Source organism: Bos taurus, chromosome 1, assembly GCF_002263795.3.
Source record: "Bos taurus isolate L1 Dominette 01449 registration number 42190680 breed Hereford chromosome 1, ARS-UCD2.0, whole genome shotgun sequence".
Lineage (NCBI taxonomy): Eukaryota > Metazoa > Chordata > Mammalia > Artiodactyla > Bovidae > Bos > Bos taurus.
The window spans coordinates 146,982,633-147,000,259 of record NC_037328.1 but is presented as its reverse complement, the minus strand read 5'-3'; the positions used below and the strand labels follow the sequence as shown (position 1 = coordinate 147,000,259).

Here is a 17,627-nt window from a genome sequence, read left to right as displayed (position 1 = left end):
CCCTCCATGCCGCGACCTCGTCGAAACCTCAGAACCCACCCCGGGGCTGCCTCTTGGATGGTCAAACAGAACCCCGCCCACCTGTGCCGTCTTCCCCATCTGAGTACAAGTTTTTTCCTAGAAGTCCCAGGCCAGGGGGGAGCTCTCTCCGGGATGTCTCCAGACCCCATGACCCTGACCCAGATGCCTGGGGTTGGGGAGGGGGGCGGGTAGGGAAGGGGGTCAGTGGGCATCATCAAGCAAGCATTCTCCCTGCTTTTGAGAGTTGCAGGATTTAATCCCAACTTCAGAATTTCCCGCCCCTAATGATTTCCTTCCTCCCCAAGCACCTGCCGCCTTGGTGCTTTTCTTTCTTGCTTTCCCGATCTGCCCTTTCTGTGATTCGCAGAGCCTAGCTGGGATGGGGGGGCCTGGATGGGCCCACCTGGGTGACCCGCTACCCCTCCCTGGGTCCTTTCCCTCCACTTTTGTGACAAGGAGGGAACCCGGAAGTCCCTCCGCTTCTTCATCTCCTGCCCCCATCACCTCGCACAGCTCCTGTTAACTCGAGTGCTGCCCCTTCCCCTTGGCTGAGCCGCCTACCTAAGCCAGACTCTCTTGTGTCTTCCTTCCCTCCGTCCAGAATCCCAGACAGCTCACCCGAGCCTGTCATTCAGATGCCTGAACCTGGCTTCCCAGATTTAATGACAGCTCGGAACCCCAAAAGTTGACACGAGGTTGCCCACGGCTTCCTCATAGCACCGTCCCCCCTGACCTCACTGCCACCCCCTCTGCACCTGCGTTCTGTCCCCTTGCCCACCCCCTGTTCAGAGGTCCCCGTGTCCACTCCTTCTCCAGCAGTATCCATACATAGATCCCTCTGGGTTCCAGCATTTTTCAAATCCATCCTTCCAAGTTTCACTTTTTTATCTTGCTAGTGAATCTTACCTTCCCACCCCTGATCGCAGCTTCTTGCCCAAACTGACCCACTGACTGACCTCAGGGGCCCGGGTCCCCAGATACTGAAACCTTTTCACTACCGTCCCCTGGAGTGCCTCCCTCTGTGTCTGATAGGACTACAGAAGTCCGGTTAACCCCCCTGCCCCCAGACCCTGTTTTCACGGTCACATTATCATTTTCAGCTGGTGGACGGAGGACCATTCCAACACATCTGTCTGGTCTCTGTCTGAAAAAAAGTCCTGAAATGTGGACCAGCAGCTGGAAAGGCGTTTGCCACCCGCCTTATCAATCTTGCTTTTCACTTCTGTCTCCTCTCCTTCGGTCCCTCAGTTCCAATCAAGGGGAAAGCACTTTGGACGTGCTGTTAAGACTGGTTTGCTGGGGTTTTGTTTTGTTTTTTTTTTTTCAGTGCCGGCAGGAAGTTCCTGTTTATTGCAAAGGTGGTTCGTTTCCAAAGACATTACAGAGCAAAGCAGCTAGCTCTAGGATGATTTCTTGCTGCCTTTTTTTTCGGGGTGGTACACAATACCAAAAAAAAAATAAACCAATGGGAGAGAATCAGCGAACACAAAGGGAGATGTTATAATAGGCTTTTGTTGGTACTTGCAATTTCTTGTTGAAAAACAGAGCAAAGACCCTGAGGTGCTGAGGTGCGGACAGAAGCCTGATGTTATCGGGCCCCTAGAAATCCTGCCTGGAGTCCAGTGGCAGGCAGGATCCAGAACTCAAAAAGACAGAGGCAACTGGTCTTGCTCAGTACAAACGGTGCTTTTAGTCTGTCGTAAACAGCCTGTGCCCCAGGGCTCAAATCCTTCAAAAGTTTGCCTAGGTAATTGCGTTTCATTGCCGTCTGGCATGTGCTTGTCTGTCTAATCTGGAGGTTCAGACAGCCAGGCCAAAGCTTGTGAGACTGCAGGAGAACGAGCCCGTGAATTTAATCCACTTGAAAGACAGACTAATACAAGTGCGCCTAACTCATTATTTTAAGTGATGGGAGCAGAAGAGGGTATGGCACTTTCCATAAAGGGGTTTAAAGTCAGCACGTTGGTCGCAGCCACTTGGCAGTGGAAGGCTATTAGGAGAAAAGGCAGAACCCGGGTGACCACGTGAGCCTTACTGCAGACTCCTGGCTTCTGGAAGCCTGCCTCTCCTGCGACCACCCCCAAAACACCGCAGGGGGCGAGGGACGGGGAACTTGGGAGGGGGAATGGCATCCTCCCTACCTAATTTTGAGTTGCATTATTCATGAATTCACAGCAGCAGCAACAGATTTCCACTTCCACTTGAGATCTGGGGTTGTCTGGACTTCGTTTCAGAATGGAAAGGAGATGTAAATGGAATCAGGACTTCCCAGCCAGCCCCACAAAGCTCAGATCTCAGATCTGTAAGCAGGAAATGTACCCCTCCCCAGCATCCAAAGAGCACTGTACTTGGGGACTACTTCCGTGTGTGTGTGTATATATTTGTTTGTTTGTTAAGCTTAGACCAGCTTCTTTGTTTTGTCAGTATCTGGTAACTAGGTGCAGGGTAGGGGCAGCTGGCTGCAACCATCATACAGTAGCAACAGCCCTCCACCAGCACCCAGCAAATCTGTCCCCACCCTGCCACTAACCTGCTGTGGGGGACAGAGGGGGCCATCTCACCTTGCCACGCCTTGGTTTTCTCTGACGGCAGAGGGTTGGGGGCTGGCTCACAAAGGCTCGAGGTTGCTTTCTGCTCTGTCACCCCCTGAGATGTTGGAATGAAACCACAGACATGCAGACAGAGATCTGCATCGTTATCTGGTTACGTGTGACTCATGCCCAGGGAGCCCGGGGGAGGCAAGTGCCAGCCTGTCCCCTTCCTCAGGTGGCACGGCTGACCGTCAGCTCGGGAGGAGTGGTCTTGTCGGTCGTGCACACCAGCGGCTCACCCGAGGCTCGGCACGCCAGACATCCGAGACCGGGTGCCAGACCGTGAGACTGGGCAAAGCGGCCATCCCCAACCCTGGCACCCTGGCCACAGCATGATGGCGGACGAATGGCCTCCAGCCACCCCTGGGTTCCCAGAAGGGCTCCAGACGGTGCCTTGTTGCTTCACACCCCTCAGTTCCACTTGTACTCAGCTCAGGGCTTGTGCTGCATTAAAATTCTCTTTTGAGTCTGGGGGCCTTCTGGAAGGCACAGCGTTCTGGTTTGTGATCATGGTTGGACACTGGGGAGGTGCGTGCCTACCCTGGGCTGGGTTTTCCTGAAGCACCGCTGGCATTTGGGGCCGGGTCATCCCCTGCTGTGGGGGGTGGGGTGGGGTGAGGGGCATCCTGTGCCCTGGGGGATGTTACATACAACCCCCTGGCCTTCACCCATGCAATGCAAAGAGCATCCCCCTTACCCGAGTGGCAACAACCAAAAACATCTCCAGACGCTGTCCGGTGTCCCCTGGAGGAGACACCACCCCTGTTGAGGCCCCTCTGGGAAACTCACAAGAGTTCAGTTGTTCCACCAGGATGTCAAGGTCAGTGTCGACCACAGATGGCAGCTGCTTGGACCTCAGGAGTAAATCCATGCTGACCCTTGACTTTTGCAGGCCAGGGTCATCCCCGTACTCTAGGGTCAACCCTGTTCTCCGGGGTCATCCTTGTTGCTGAGCAAGAACGTCTAATCGTCTGCTCTCTCAGACTTGGCTTTTAATTTTTTCTAAAAAAAAAAAAAAAAAATCTTCATTTTAGTCCAAGTCACTAAAAACCTGCTGCTTCTCCGAGGAAGCCTTCCTTGACCTTGAAAATCAAAGCGGTTCTCTGGAGGGAGGTTTCCCGCTGCCGGGCCCCACGGTATCATCTTTCTCGGGGTGACCTCATCTATCAAAGTATGAAGGTTGTATTTGAAATGCCATTTACTTTCTCTAAGTCAATACGTGAAGCTGTGGCTTTTTAGATCATCAGAGGTCTGCTTATTACCAAGAGTTTCTGTGCGTGTGGATGTGTCAGTTTTTAAATCCAGGCCCACGCTGCAGTTTAAAAGGAATTCCGGCGGATTTCTGTTTGCCTTTCTGAATCAGAGTTTGGGGTGATGGTCCTCTGTGAGCGCAGATTGCCCCCAGATGAGTCTGACTTTATTAGTCTGCGTCCTTTGTTCAGAGCACCAGGGATGAGCTTGTGAAAACGCTGGCAGCGCTTATCTTCAAAGGCCTCCTCCCTGCTGCAGAACTCCACCTCGGCAACCTGTGCTATTCATCTGTTGCCGTCCCAATTAGTTCACGTCAAGGTCAGTTCTGTGGGGTGTGCGCAAACGGCTGCAGGCTTAAGTGAGCCAGTTCCTCTCCTACGGGTCTCGCGGCCGGTAGGGTGGGATGGGGAGACAGACGGCAGGGTGGGGGGCGGAGGCAGGGGTAGCCATGGGCTCCCACAGAGGAAGCCGACAGGGATGCCCCCGGCTCACGAGCTGAAGACATCTAGATATATTCTGGCTCACGGAACTGCCACCAGGTGACCAGACAGCTCAGCTTCTTCCTTCCCACTTGCTGCTCTGCTGGAAAATGTCTTGAGTAGTGAGCAATTTTCAAAAAACCACGAGAAGCATAAAAGGAGCCATTTCTTGGCGGGGAGGGGGTGGTAGGGTTCTTTGTGTATAGAGAGACCTCGTGTTTTAAGACGTCTAATAAAACATTCCTCCTCCCGAAAGATGTTTACGGATGGGGAACCGGAGCTGGTGGGTCTGGAAGGGCGTCCTGTTCCAGGGATGAAAGCAGGATGCTGGGGTCAGGACGGCTGGTCCTGCGGTTGCCCCAAGGTTAGCAAACGAAAAGGTGGGAGTCTGGGAATTGCAGTGCCTTCTGTCTCCAGTGTGGAGAGGACAGGCTGCCTCCATGTGCCATCGCTGCAGGCACAGCAGGGCGGAGGGAGGAGGGTCAGGGGTTGGCAGTGCCCTGGAAGTGGGGAGAAATGCATAGTTCTGGACATCCAGAGACTTTCCCAGCATGTAGTGGACCGGCAGTGTTGGAGGAGATGGGATGGCCAGGAACCATACAGTGCTGGGCTGGTCCTCAGGCAGGTGTGGGGTGTCCCCCACAAAAGGATGCTAGAGGGGTGCAGACGGCGGGGGTGCCCCGAGTGGTCCAACCCCCCTAGTCCTACAGCTGGGATTCCCAGGAGCCTGGGCTGATGTGTGGGAAAGGGAAAGGCTTGAGTGTGTGGGATCGCTGGGGCTGGCTGGCGGGGACAGGAGGGGAGGACGGGAGAACGCTAGGGCAGGGGCGCTGCTGCCTTGGCCGGTGAGCAGACGTGGGAGGGGTGAGGCCCCCCACTGCTCAGGGCTTCCCCGCACTTCCCTTGTCTTCTGTGGGGACATTTTTCTGGCTGGGAGCATGGAATGGAAGCTCTTAAAGAGCCATTGCCATAAGCCCGAGTCCCAGCCCCCTCTAAGGGGAAGAACCATGCATCCTTAATGTGCATCCTCTGCTTTCTGGATTCTGTACGGCGATGGGTACCCTCAGCAGCGTGGCTGGGGGATAGGCTGGTGCTCCGGGGGGAGGCAGCCCATGTAAGTGAGACCCTGACTTCCCGGCGGAGGGGCTGGGAGCATTGTTCACCTGGGACCTCGGGGCCAAAGCCGAGGCAGGTTTCACCCCCCTCCTCCCTCCAGTGGGACCACGCAGGTCCTCTCTGGACGCGGAATCTTCCTCTGAAGGGACAGGGAGTAAAGACTTCAGTTCAGTCGCTCAGTCGTGTCCAACTCTTTCCAACCCCATGGACTGCAGCACGCCAGGCCTCCCTGTCCATCACCAACTCCTGGAGCTTGCTCAAACTCACGTCCATTGAGTCGGTGATGCCATCCAACCATCTCATCCTCTGTTGTCCCCTTCTCCTCCTGCCTTTAATCTTTCCCAGCATCAGGGTCTTTTCCGATGAGTCAGTTCTTCGCATCAGGTGGCCAAAATACTGGGGTTTCAGCTTCCTTACTGGGAGCCAGATACTGCATGAGCAACGATGAGGTTGGAATCCCGTCTCCTCTTTCCGGAATGCCCCCCCCCCCCCCCCCCCCGCCGCCCACAGGTGGGGGGCGGCACTGAGTCTCCCGTGGCTTAAGCTGCTTGCCTCAGCACACAGAGAGTGAGTAGCGAGCCAGGGGCTCAGCCCTCATCTCGCAGAACCTCCCTCCAAGCCCTGCCCTTGCTGCAGGCCCTTTCTCCCCAAGGGGCGGCTTGGGGACAGGGTCCCAACCCCGGAAATGTCTGGAGCCACTCGGACCAAAGGCAAGTTCAGTGTCTTTCGTGCTGTGGTTCGCCCTTCTCTAGATGGTCTTCACTGTGCTCTTTTTTTTTTCCCTATACATGTGAGTTCTTCTGGTTTTATTGGGATGCTGTGATACTGCTTCAAGTCAGAGTGTCTGGTGTCAAATTCATTCGGGATGCGTCACGTCACCTGAGAGCACAAGACGCAGAGGATGCCTGAACAGGCTTCGAGCCACTCTTAGAATGCGTGTGAGGACAGCCCAGAGCAGGCGTGTGTGTGGCAAGATGGGTTTTTATTGTGACTTTACAACAAATGGGCTTCCCTGGTGGCTCAGCTGGTAAGGAATCAGCCTGCCATGCGGGAAACCTGGGTTCGATCCCTGGGTTTGGGAAGACCCCCTGGAGAAGGGAGAGGCAACCCACTCCAGAATTCTTGGGCTTCCCTGGTGGGTCAGCTGGTAAAGAATCTGCCTGCCGTGCGGGAGACCTGGGTTCGATCCCTGGGTTTGGGAAGATCCCCCAGAGAAGGGAAAGGCTACCCACTCCAGTATTCTGGCCTGGAGAATTCCATGGGCTCTATAGTCCATGGGGTCACAAAGAGTCAGACACGACTGAGCAGCTTTCACCTACGACAAATACATAAATCTCATGATAATAGTAAAATTCGTCAAAAGGGTCTAACTTTTTACAAAGCTGTAGGAGTGCTAAAAGTGAAAAGTTCACCGTGGAGCAGGATGGGGCTGGGACCTCAGAGGCAGCCAGCCTGCAAACTGGCCTCCCGGGGACCTGCTGTGCACTGCATCTCCTGAGCCTTAAGCGCATCCTCCGGTACCGAAAATTCACGGTCCCATTGACAACATCACTCTTTTTTTTTTCTTGCCTGCTGCCACCTTGAGGCATTTCAAGGACCCTGGATCTGCCCAGAGGACGCCTGTTACTGTATCTACTTCGTGGGAGAGGCCCTGCTGCCTCCCTGCAAGTCCTGTAGGTCGCCTCTCCCCACCATCCACAAGGGACTGCAGCTCGGTTCTGACAGCCTCACGCCCTGAGCCTCCGAACGAAAGACTGTCAAACCTGCACAGTCCTCTTTATAGCATGTGCTGCCCTCAGTGGAATGATCCGTCATCAAATTCTGTTTCTTTAGCGGCCCTGGGGGTTCCCTAGGGGCCCAGCAGTGAAGAATCCGCCTGCAGTGCAGAAGATATGGGTTCGATCCCTGGGTCTGGAAAGTCCCTTGGAGGAGGGCATGGCTACCCACTCCAGTATTCTTGCCTGGAGAATCCCATGGATAGAGGAGCCTGGCGGGCTACAGTCCATGGAGTTGCAAAGAGTTGGACACAATTGAGCGACTGAACAGTCCTGGGGGGTGCTGTGTGTCTCCTGCACGTTAGGTGTCAGGAACTTGGCCCCTACAAGGGAGGGTCTTCATTTACCCACCGGGGCGGGGGGTGGACACTCAGCCCCAAGCTAGAAGCTGCCTGAGATCTCCCAGCCTCCCCTCCGGCCCATCCCTTTTAGGACCAGTGAAGGGGGCGAAGTTGCTGGAGATGAGTAGTTGGGAACAGAGAGATACCTTTATCCTCCACATTCTGAGACTTTTTTTTGTTGGAAGAGACAAGACATGGAGGAGTGGACAGAAATTAGCAGGGCGGTTGTGGAGTAATTTAAATGTGCCTGTGATGGCCTGGCCTTACCGGAATTTACCAGCCCATCTACACAATCAGTTCAGGCCTGGAAAGTGTGTTCTGTGGGGAGTTGGTGGCGGCGGGGGAGGCGCGGCAGAGGTTTAGAAAGTGAGGGTGCAGAAAAATCTTTGGTGAGAAAAATCTGGTGAGATGTCTGCAACGGATGCTTGTCTGGCAGTGTCCAGGGAAAGAATTTGTCTGCCAGGCTGGGGAACATGGCTGAGGGCAGAAGGTGCCTTCCTTTCCTTGGGTCCAAGGTTCCTCCGTCCGTGCGACCTGAAGGCCACCGTCCCTCCGATGCAGGGGACAGTGCTGGCAGAGAATCGAGTGTTATCCAGACCCTTGTCTCTTCTAGAAGCCAGTGACTTATCCCTGAGCCCTGCCTCGGAGACGACGGTGCCTGTGTCCAGAGCCTTTTTCCAGACGTGGCTCAGACTCTGATCTGGCCGAGGGGAGCGGCCTCGTGGCAAAGGCTTGGACGGTTTCCCCTGGGAACTGTCTGGCAGGTCTAATGAGGAATGGCTCTTTGCGTTTATAGAGCGCCTTTCATCTGCGGCACTCAAAGCTGCTCCACAAACAGTAATTAACTCTCAACACCTGTGAGGCAGGTGAGTCTGGTCAGCCCCATTTGCAAAGATGAGGAAACAAGAGGTTTGAGAGGCTGTGCTGAGCCACAGGAGGAGCTGGGGGTAGCTCTGGGTAAGGACCAGCATGCTAGACTCCCAGTGCCCTGACCACAATGTCGGGAAGCCTCTCCCTGCTGGGGAGACACCCCACCTCCTGAGTCTGGGACCCCAAGGCAACGAGGGGGTAGGGATGAGACCACAACATGGCTCCCTTCTGCCCTCCAGAAGGCAGCCTGCCACCTCCTGGGACCGCCAGTCAGCTACGAGGATGGGTCCTGGCCTTTAAAATGCAGCATCCTCAGGTGGGTCTCTGCCCCAACTTGGGGCCGTGTGCGTCCCTTCGGAGTAATTGCTGGAACCAAGGATGCTGCGCTGTACATGACTAACCAAGGAGTCTGTGGCCAGAGGAGGCAAATAAATTGCCGGCAGATCCTCGGAGCTGTTCCATAGCTTCTTATTCCAGCACCCAGAGCTGGCGGGGACCGATTCACGTTACCAGGGGCTTTCACTGCCGGCAGCGCCAGGCCGGTGTCTCTGCCTGGGCGCACGTGAAGGGGCCGCCATGCCTGCTTGCTGTGTTACTGTGCCACCTGCACCGCAGAGGCCAGATTAAACAGGGCTTCAGACGGACGGCTGGACGTTTCAGGAAATGCCTCTTTCGTAGCAGAGCCTGACCCGGCTCTGAGGGTGGCACTGGAGCCTCTGGGAGTGCCCTGTTTTGTTCCCAGGGGAGCCTGCATCTACTGTCCAGGGGTCCCAGACAGGGAGAATGCCAGTGAGCCATCACCGGGGCTCGCCCTGACACATCGCCCTGGAAACTGACTCACATCTCTGAGTCCTGAGTCACATCCTGTTGTGTGTGCTGAGGCACCCAGGAGGGCATTACAGCAGCTGCCCGTGGCTGAGGTGAACTTGGAGGGCACCCTGGGAACTGCCCTTCTGCCTCTCAAGCCGAAAAGGGGGTGCGGCGGTGGGGGGAGATCCTCTAGGGAAAAACCCGGCACTGCCCTGAGGGTTTATATGTTCACCACGTTGGCTTGGCTCTTTTAAAAATAGGCACTGGGGCCCTGGCATGTACACAACTGTCTGGTCTTTGTTTTCAAGTGGCTCTGAAAGGTGACTGAAAGATCACATCTTTAAAAAGGCCAGCAAGATAGCCAAGGAAACGGCCTTCTAACTCTAACTAGCAACAGGGACTCCATCAACTCTCTCCTGGCCCATCGGCAAGCCAGGTTTTGAGGGTGCCCATAGACAGACTGAGTGTTCAGAGACCCAGGAGGCATCTCTGGCCATCCTCTCCTGTGGCCCTCCAGGAACATGAGGACAAACTAGGACTTTTTTTTTTCCTCTTCTTCACAAGAGAATAAGAGTTTTATTTTTAGTTGGAATATAGCTGCTTACAGAGCTGTGTCAGTTTCTGCTGCTCAGTAAAGTGAATCAGCTATACTTAAATCCCCCACCCCCCTTCCCATCTGACTGCAAGGACATCAAAGCAGTCTATCCTAAAGGAATCAGTCCTGAATATTCATTGGAAGGACTGCTGCTGAAGCTGAAGCTCCAATACTTTGGCCACCTGATGGGAAGAGCTGACTCACTTGGAAAAGACCCTGATGCTGGGAAAGATTGAAGGCGGGAGGAGAAGGGGATGACAGAGGATGAGATGGTTGGATGGCATCACTGACTCGATGGACATGAATTTGAGTAAACTCTGGGAGTCGGTGATGGACAGGGAGGCCTGGCGTGCTACAGTCCATGGGGTCACAGAGTCGGACACGAATGAGCGACTGAACTGAATTAAACTTCCCCTTTAGGTCACACAGAGCATGGAGTACAGTTCCCTACAGTAGGTTCCCACCAGCTATTTTGTACACAGTGTCAATAGTGTCGATATACACAGTATATATGTGCCAACCCCAATCTCCAGTTCATCCCAGCCAGCCCCCCCTCCCCCTTTGGTGTCCATACAGTTGTTCTCTACATCTCTGTCTCTATTTCTGCTTTGCAAGTAAGATCATCTATACCATTTTTCTAGATTCCACATATATGCGTTAACATCCGTTATTTGTTTTTCTCTTTCTGACGCATGCACTCTGCTGTGTATGACAGCCTACAGGTTTAAACTCTTCAAAAATCTTCTCTAGTTTCCTAAGGTGGAAGCTTATTGGTTCTGAATCATTCTTCTTTTCTAATAAATGCATTAAGATGGGATAAATTTCCCTCTAAGCACTGCTGTCGCTGCATCACAAATTGTGATGTTGGATTTTCATTTAGTTTGAAATATTTCTCTTGAGATTAAATAACCCATGGGTTATTTAGAAGTGTGTTGTTGAAACTCCAAGTATTTGGGGGATTTTCTAGCTGTCTTCCTGTCACTGACATTTTAGTTTAAATCTCTGTGGCCTGAGAGTGGACCCTCTATGATTTCCATTCTTTTCTATTTGTTTAAGGTGTGTTTTATGGTATATCTTGTGGGGCACGTTCCCTGTGAGCTTGAAAAGAATGTGTATTCTGCTACTGTCAGATGAAGTTTTCAAAAGATGTTGATCGATAGAACTCTTTGCATCAACTGTACCCCAACTCTCTGCCTGCTTGATCTATCAGTTACTGAAAGAGGGCTGTGAGGATTTCGGCTGTAACTGTCTTTTTCTCTTTCTTGCTGTAGTCTTATCAGTTTGAATCTCATGTCTTTGGACATTCTGTTATTAGGTACATATATACTAAGGATTCTTATGTTGTCTTAGACATAACATTTTTTCATCATGTAATTCCCCTTTATTGAATTATAGTTGATTTACAATGTTAATTTGTGCTGTCCAGAAAAGTGATTCAGTATATAACTTTTTCATGCAATTCTCCTCTTTATCTCTCGAAATTTTCCTTCTTCTGAGGTCAGTTTTATACAAAATTAATACAGATGCTCTGGCTTTGATCGGTAGTAGCCCAGTCTTTTCCCTATCCCTTTACTTTCAACCTGAGGCTTTATGTTTAGTTTCCTTGTAGACAACACATAGTTGAGTTTTGTTTTTAATCTACTCTATCTCCTTCAGTTGACACATGCATTAGACCATTCATATTTAAAGGGATCGCTGGTATCACTGAATTAACGTGGACCATGTTTGTAATTGTTTTATATTTGTTGCACCTGTTCTTTTTTTGCCTCTTTTTAGGCCTTCTCTGGCTTTACCTGAGCATTTTATATGATTCCATTCCATTTTATCTCTACTTTTGGTATATCAGTTATACTTTAAAAATTTTTTTAGTGATTGTCCTAGAGTCTGAAAAATACATGGTAGGCTGCAGTCCATGGGGTTGCTAAGAGTCAGACACGACTTAGCGACTTCACTTTCATGCATTGGAGAAGGAAATGGCAATCCACTCCAGTGTTCTTGCCTGGAGAATCCCAGGGACGGCAGAGCCTGGTGGGCTGTCGTCTATAGGGTCGCAGAGTCAGACACGACTGAAGCGACTTAGCAACAGCAGCAGCAGCAGCAGTAGCAGCAGCAGTGAATGTAAGTCACCATCAAATAACACAAGACCACTTCTTCCTTTCCATTTCTGTAATTCATGTCACTTATCTGTATCTTACAACCACCTGACACATTACTATTATCACTTTAAACAGTTATCTTTTGGATCAGTTAAGAATACAAAAAGTAAGACTTCATTTATTCTTCCATTCTTTATGTAGATCCAAGTTTCTGATGTTATCTTCCTTTTCCCTGAAGAACTTTTTTTTAACGTTATCTGCAAGGCCACTCCAGTTTTCTTGCCTGGAGAATCCCAGGGATGGGGCTGCCTGATGGGCTGCCGTCTATGGGGTTGCACAGAGTTGGACATGACTGAAGCGACTTAGTAGCAGCAGCAGCAGCAAGGCAGTTCTGCTAGATGTTAGCTCAGTTTTTGTTTGTCAGAGAATGGCTTTATTTCTCCTTCATTTTTGAAGGAAATTTTGTTGAATATAGAATTCTAGGTTGGTAGCTTTTTTCTTTCAACACTTTATTTACAACACACTTTTTGCTTGCATGGTTTCTGGAGCAAAGTCTGCAGTAATTCTTACCAATGTTCGACCCTGGGTAAAGTGTTCCCACCCACCTTTTCTTTTTGGTTTCTTTCAAGATTTTCTCTTTGTCTTTTTTTTTTTGTAGTTTCAATATATGCCTCGATGTAAATTATTTGGTATTTATTTTGCTTAATTGGTGTTCCCTGAGTTACCTGGATCTGTGGTTTGGTGGCTGTCATTAATTCTGGCAGGTTCACAAATATCCCTTCCACTCTGCTTTCTTCTCATTTTCCTTCTGATATTTCTATTACACATATATTACACATATTTGAAAATTTTCCCAAAGTTTGTGGATATTCTGATTTTTATTTCTGTTTTTCTATCTTTATAGTTTGGTAAATAGGGCTTCCCTTGTGGCTTAGTTGGTAAAGAATCCACCTGCAATGTGGGAGACCTGGGTTCAATCCCTGGGTTGGGAAGATCCCCTGGAGAAGGGAAAGGCTACCCACTCCAGTGTTCTGGCCTAGAGAATTCCATGGACTGTATAGTCCATGGGGCTGCAAAGAGTCGGACAGAACTGAGTGACTTTCACACTTTCACTTTCCCAATAGTTTGGGAAGATTCTATTGACATATTTTCAATTTCATTGAAATTCTTTTCTCACGCATGTCCAGGCTGTTGAAGAGGCCATCAAAGGTACTTCTCATTTCTGTTACAGTGCTTTTCATTCCTGGAACTTCCTTTTGCATCTTACAATTTCTTCCCTGCTTACATTACCCATCTGTTTTTGCATGCTGTCTTCTTCAATGAAACTGAAAATATGTCAATAGAAACAGTGGCCATAATCAAGCAAAAATGTTCACTGGCAACATGAATGAATGAGGAAGTGAGGAACGTCATGAACCTAAGAGTGAATGAATGAAGTAACTCAGCATGAGGATTAATACAATAAGAAAGAGACTCTCTAGGCATCATACAGGTCTGGGACCGTCACTAATATCAGACTCTAAGTTCCAATGGGGCAGTGACATAACTGGTCCTACTCACAAATTAATACATGTATTAATAGTAAGTTTCAAAAAACTTGTTCATTTTGGTGGATTGACCTATCAAAGGCATTCCCTTTGAGAACAAGCAGCACTTCTCTGAAGATTGGCAGACAGTAGTTCTCTTTCTCGGCCTATGACTTTCTTTTCTCTGTAACTACCATCTTACCCCCATCCCACTTCCCCTTCCTGGAATACACATATTTATTATTACAAGCACTGTTCTTCACCTCACATACCCACCTTATTCTCCCCTAACTCTGATTAACATACAAGCAGAGAGGTACTGCATGCATGTGTGCACGCTGAGTCATTTCAGTCATGTCCAACTCTTTGCAACCCTTTGGACTGTGGCCCATCAGGCTCCTGTCCATGGGTTTCTCCAGGCAGAATTCTGCAGTGGGTTGCCATGCCCTCCTCCAGGGGATCTTCCCCAGCCAGGAATCAAACCTGCATCTCTTGAGTCTCCTGCATTGGCAGGCGGGTTCTTTACCATTGGCATTGGAGAAGGCAGTGGCACCCCACTCCAGTACTCTTGCCTGGAAAATCCCATGGATGGCGGAGCCTCGTAGGCTTCAGTCCATGGGGTCACTAAGAGTCGGACATGACTGAATGACTTCACTTTCACTTTTCCTTTTCACGCACTGGAGAAGGAAATGGCGGCCCACTCCAGTGTTCTTGCCTAGAGAATCCCAGGGACGGCGGAGCCTGGTGGGCTTCCGTCTATGGGGTCGCACAGAGTCGGACACAACTGAAGCGACTTAGCAGCAGCAGCAGCAGGAAGCTCCAGGGAGGTACTGTTTGGGGGGCCTGTTTGAATTAAGATCCTGCACTGTCACCATCGGAGAAGGCAATGGCACCCCACTCCAGTGCTCTTGCCTGGAAACTCCCATGGATGGAGGAGCCATGGGCTGCAGTACATGGGGTCACTAAGAGTCGAACACGACTGAGCGACTTCACTTTCACTTTTCACTTTCATGCATTAGAGAAGGAAATGGCAACCCACTCCAGTGTTCTTGGCTGGAGAATCCCAGGGACGGTGGAGCATGGTGGGCTGCCGTCTATGGGGTGGCACAGAGTCGGACACGACTGAAGCCACTTAGCAGCAGCAGCAGCAACTGTCACCATTGGAAGGGGCTTAGCGATCATCTCCTTTCAGAGATGAGAATAAGAAAGAGTAAGCATGTGATCCAGGGCCATCACACAAACAGGCTAGAGGTCACTTCTCCTGCCTCCAGCCCAGTGCTCAGGTGCCCAGAGCACTGTCATTTCCATAGTTGTCTTCATGTATTCATGTTGGCCCCATCATAGCAAGAATGTGAACTCAATGGTAAACTCACCATAAACCATATTATTGGCCCTTCCTTTTGTTTTGTTTTCATTACTAGTCCATGTAACATTTAGAAGAAAACACGCAAAACTCCCGCCATGAGAAGCTCGCCATCACCACCTTCTGGCCCACCGCTGCCAATGAAGCCAAACACAGTTCACTGTGGTCGCAGATGTGAAAACTGATCGGGGGCCACTGGGCTTCTAGTACCGCCCATCCATTCCCCACTCCCACCCCACTCCCAGCTCTGAAAAGTTGAGTTGTGGTGTGAACTCAGAAGATGTTGAATTTGAAACCCTGTGTTAAAAAAAAAAAATCACAGAACCTGGACTTTAATCATAAAGATTATTTTACCAAAGCATATTTTTAAAAGGCTGTGAAACATTATGCAACGTTTGCATGGTTTAATTATGAGTTTAGAAAAGCCTAGCACAACTTTTTCACTACAGTAAAACATGACAGAGCATGAATCATGGCATAATACTTATGCTTACTGTGGTTTTAGACATGGGGTTAGGGGTGCTGGGCTGTCTACACAACAGGGCATGAATTACTGTACCGCAATTCACACCCAGAGGGCTTTATGACAATTATAAAACCTCTTTTGTTTGCTTTTTAAATGATTAAAATATTTGAGTACCATATATATTCACTTAGTAAATACATATATATCCAGGACATAGACACGGCTTAATAGAAAATATCTGAGGGTATAATTTTTATTTTCACTTGAAGCAAAATCCTTGTAGCAATATGGGAATATCAAACAATCTGCTGTTGCTATTTGCTTTCAATTACTGGAAGCACTGTTTGCTCTAAGATTATGCAGGATCTTCAACTGTGGTTGAGCACTTATTTTCCACTGAGTCTGGAGTGGACCAGTACTTTATCCCTTGCCATCCCCTCAGATTCTCTCAAATTCAGATGGAAATAAAGACCTTTATTTAACACTAGGTTTCAAAGATTCTAAATTATTTCCCCAGGTTTTTCAACATTCAAAATTAAAAGGTCAGGATTTTTTTTTTTTAATTTTAATCGGAAGACAATTGCCTTACAGTGTCATGTTGGTTTCTGCCATAAGACAACGTGGATCAGTCCTAAGGATACTGTCTCCCACCCTCCGCCCCATCACACTCCACTCAGTTGTTACAGAGCACTTAGCTCAGCTCCTTGTGTTGCACACCAACTTCGCACTGGCTGTGTGTTTTACACGTGGTAATGGACGTGTTTCAACGCTCCTTTCTCAGTCCATCCCACCCTCTCCTCCCCCACTGTGTCCATAGACCCGTTCTCTGTGTGTCTCTATTCCTACCCCACCAATAGGGTTCATCAGTGCCTTTTTCTGGATCCCATATATACGCGTTATTAATACAGTGGTTCTGACTTCCTTCACTCTGTGTAACAGGCTCTAGCTTCATCCACCTCGCGGGAACTGATCAGATTCGTTCTAAGCCAGTTACGTGAAAGAAAAGAAAGAAGTCGATCAGTATGAGAGGAACTGGGGCGAGGACTGTCAGGAGAAGAGTAAGGATAACAAGGCAGATGCGAGTCCCCAGATGCCTCATTCTGTCCTCCACTGTGGCGGTTTCAAAGGCATTAAAGATGAGGGAAAAGTTAACCGCTGCAAGTGAAGAGCCCCAGCATTCTGCCCCCTCAGCAAGTGAGGGAGCAGAGGCAGACACTGTTTAACGAGAAGGACTAACTCATTTCTTTATGTCACGACGCACACAGAACTTAACAGCTGGCATTTCCCTCAGGAACTTAGCTTTTTCTGTGTTTACTCCCAGCAGCCTGAACCCGCGGCTGCAAAGACCCCTGGGAGTTAGTGCTGTTTGTTGTCGCCTTTGTCCACAAAGAAGGTGGGACACAGAAAACTAATCCTAAGACAGAAATGTAAAGCCCTCCCATGGTGGGACAGTGGGCAGTTTTTTAATTTTCTTACACAGTTGATCTAAGAATAGAAAGGATTTTTTTTCTTCCTCCTTTTCATCTGCAAACAGTACGATGCTTTTGAAAACCAAGATGTCTATGAGTGCTGGAGTCAAATTTACAAAATCCTTTTTACCTAACCCTTCTGAAGTCAGATTTTTGTCTCTTCTCTATCCCAGGAAGGCCTCTTTTAATGGCAGTCTATACAATACTTGCTCAACATTTTGCCCTTTAAAAGTTGCAAACTTGAGGTCTTAACAACAACAAAAAAAACCCAAGACATCTCTGTTAGTCTGGGATGACAGAACCAGCTCTGCACTGCTGGGTTTGTAAGCAGTCATCAGGCCTTGCTGCCAGTTTCTCAGCCAGACTTTCTTATCAGTTATCCCTGGGACAGAGATCACCTGTACGGAAAATATTAAACAGCCATCGAATAGTCTTGTCCAAGGTACCAAAAAAAGACCCAAACCCTTGCATTCTTTTCTGCTTACTGAGTATAGAGATGGGTGATGACCTGATAATGATGACTGTAATTATTGGTAAACCGGGGCAGTCAGTATGTACAGCAGGTCAACAGTTTGAATATTAACACTTCCACCTGGAAAGCGTAACCAGCTCCTCTCATCGGTGCGTGTGTGTGCTCAGTTACTCAGTCGTGTTTGACTCTTAGTGACCCCGTGGACTGTAGCCCGCCAGGCTCCTCTGTCCATGGGATTCTCCGGGCAAGAATACTGGAGTGGGTTGCCATGCCCTTCTCCAGAGGATCTTCCTGACCCAGGGGTGGAACCCACGTCTCCTGCATCTCCAGCACTGGCTGGCGGATTCTTTACCACTGAGCCACCTGGGCTGGTGAGGTTACATAAA

General features: G+C 49.8%; 1 protein-coding gene across 7 annotated transcripts in view; it reads left to right on the top strand.

Moving 5' to 3' along the window:
- RUNX1 (RUNX family transcription factor 1) overlaps window positions 1-17,627 on the top strand; it is a 273,689-nt gene that overhangs the window by 244,464 nt on the left and 11,598 nt on the right. The gene's annotated exons all lie outside the window — the stretch shown is intronic.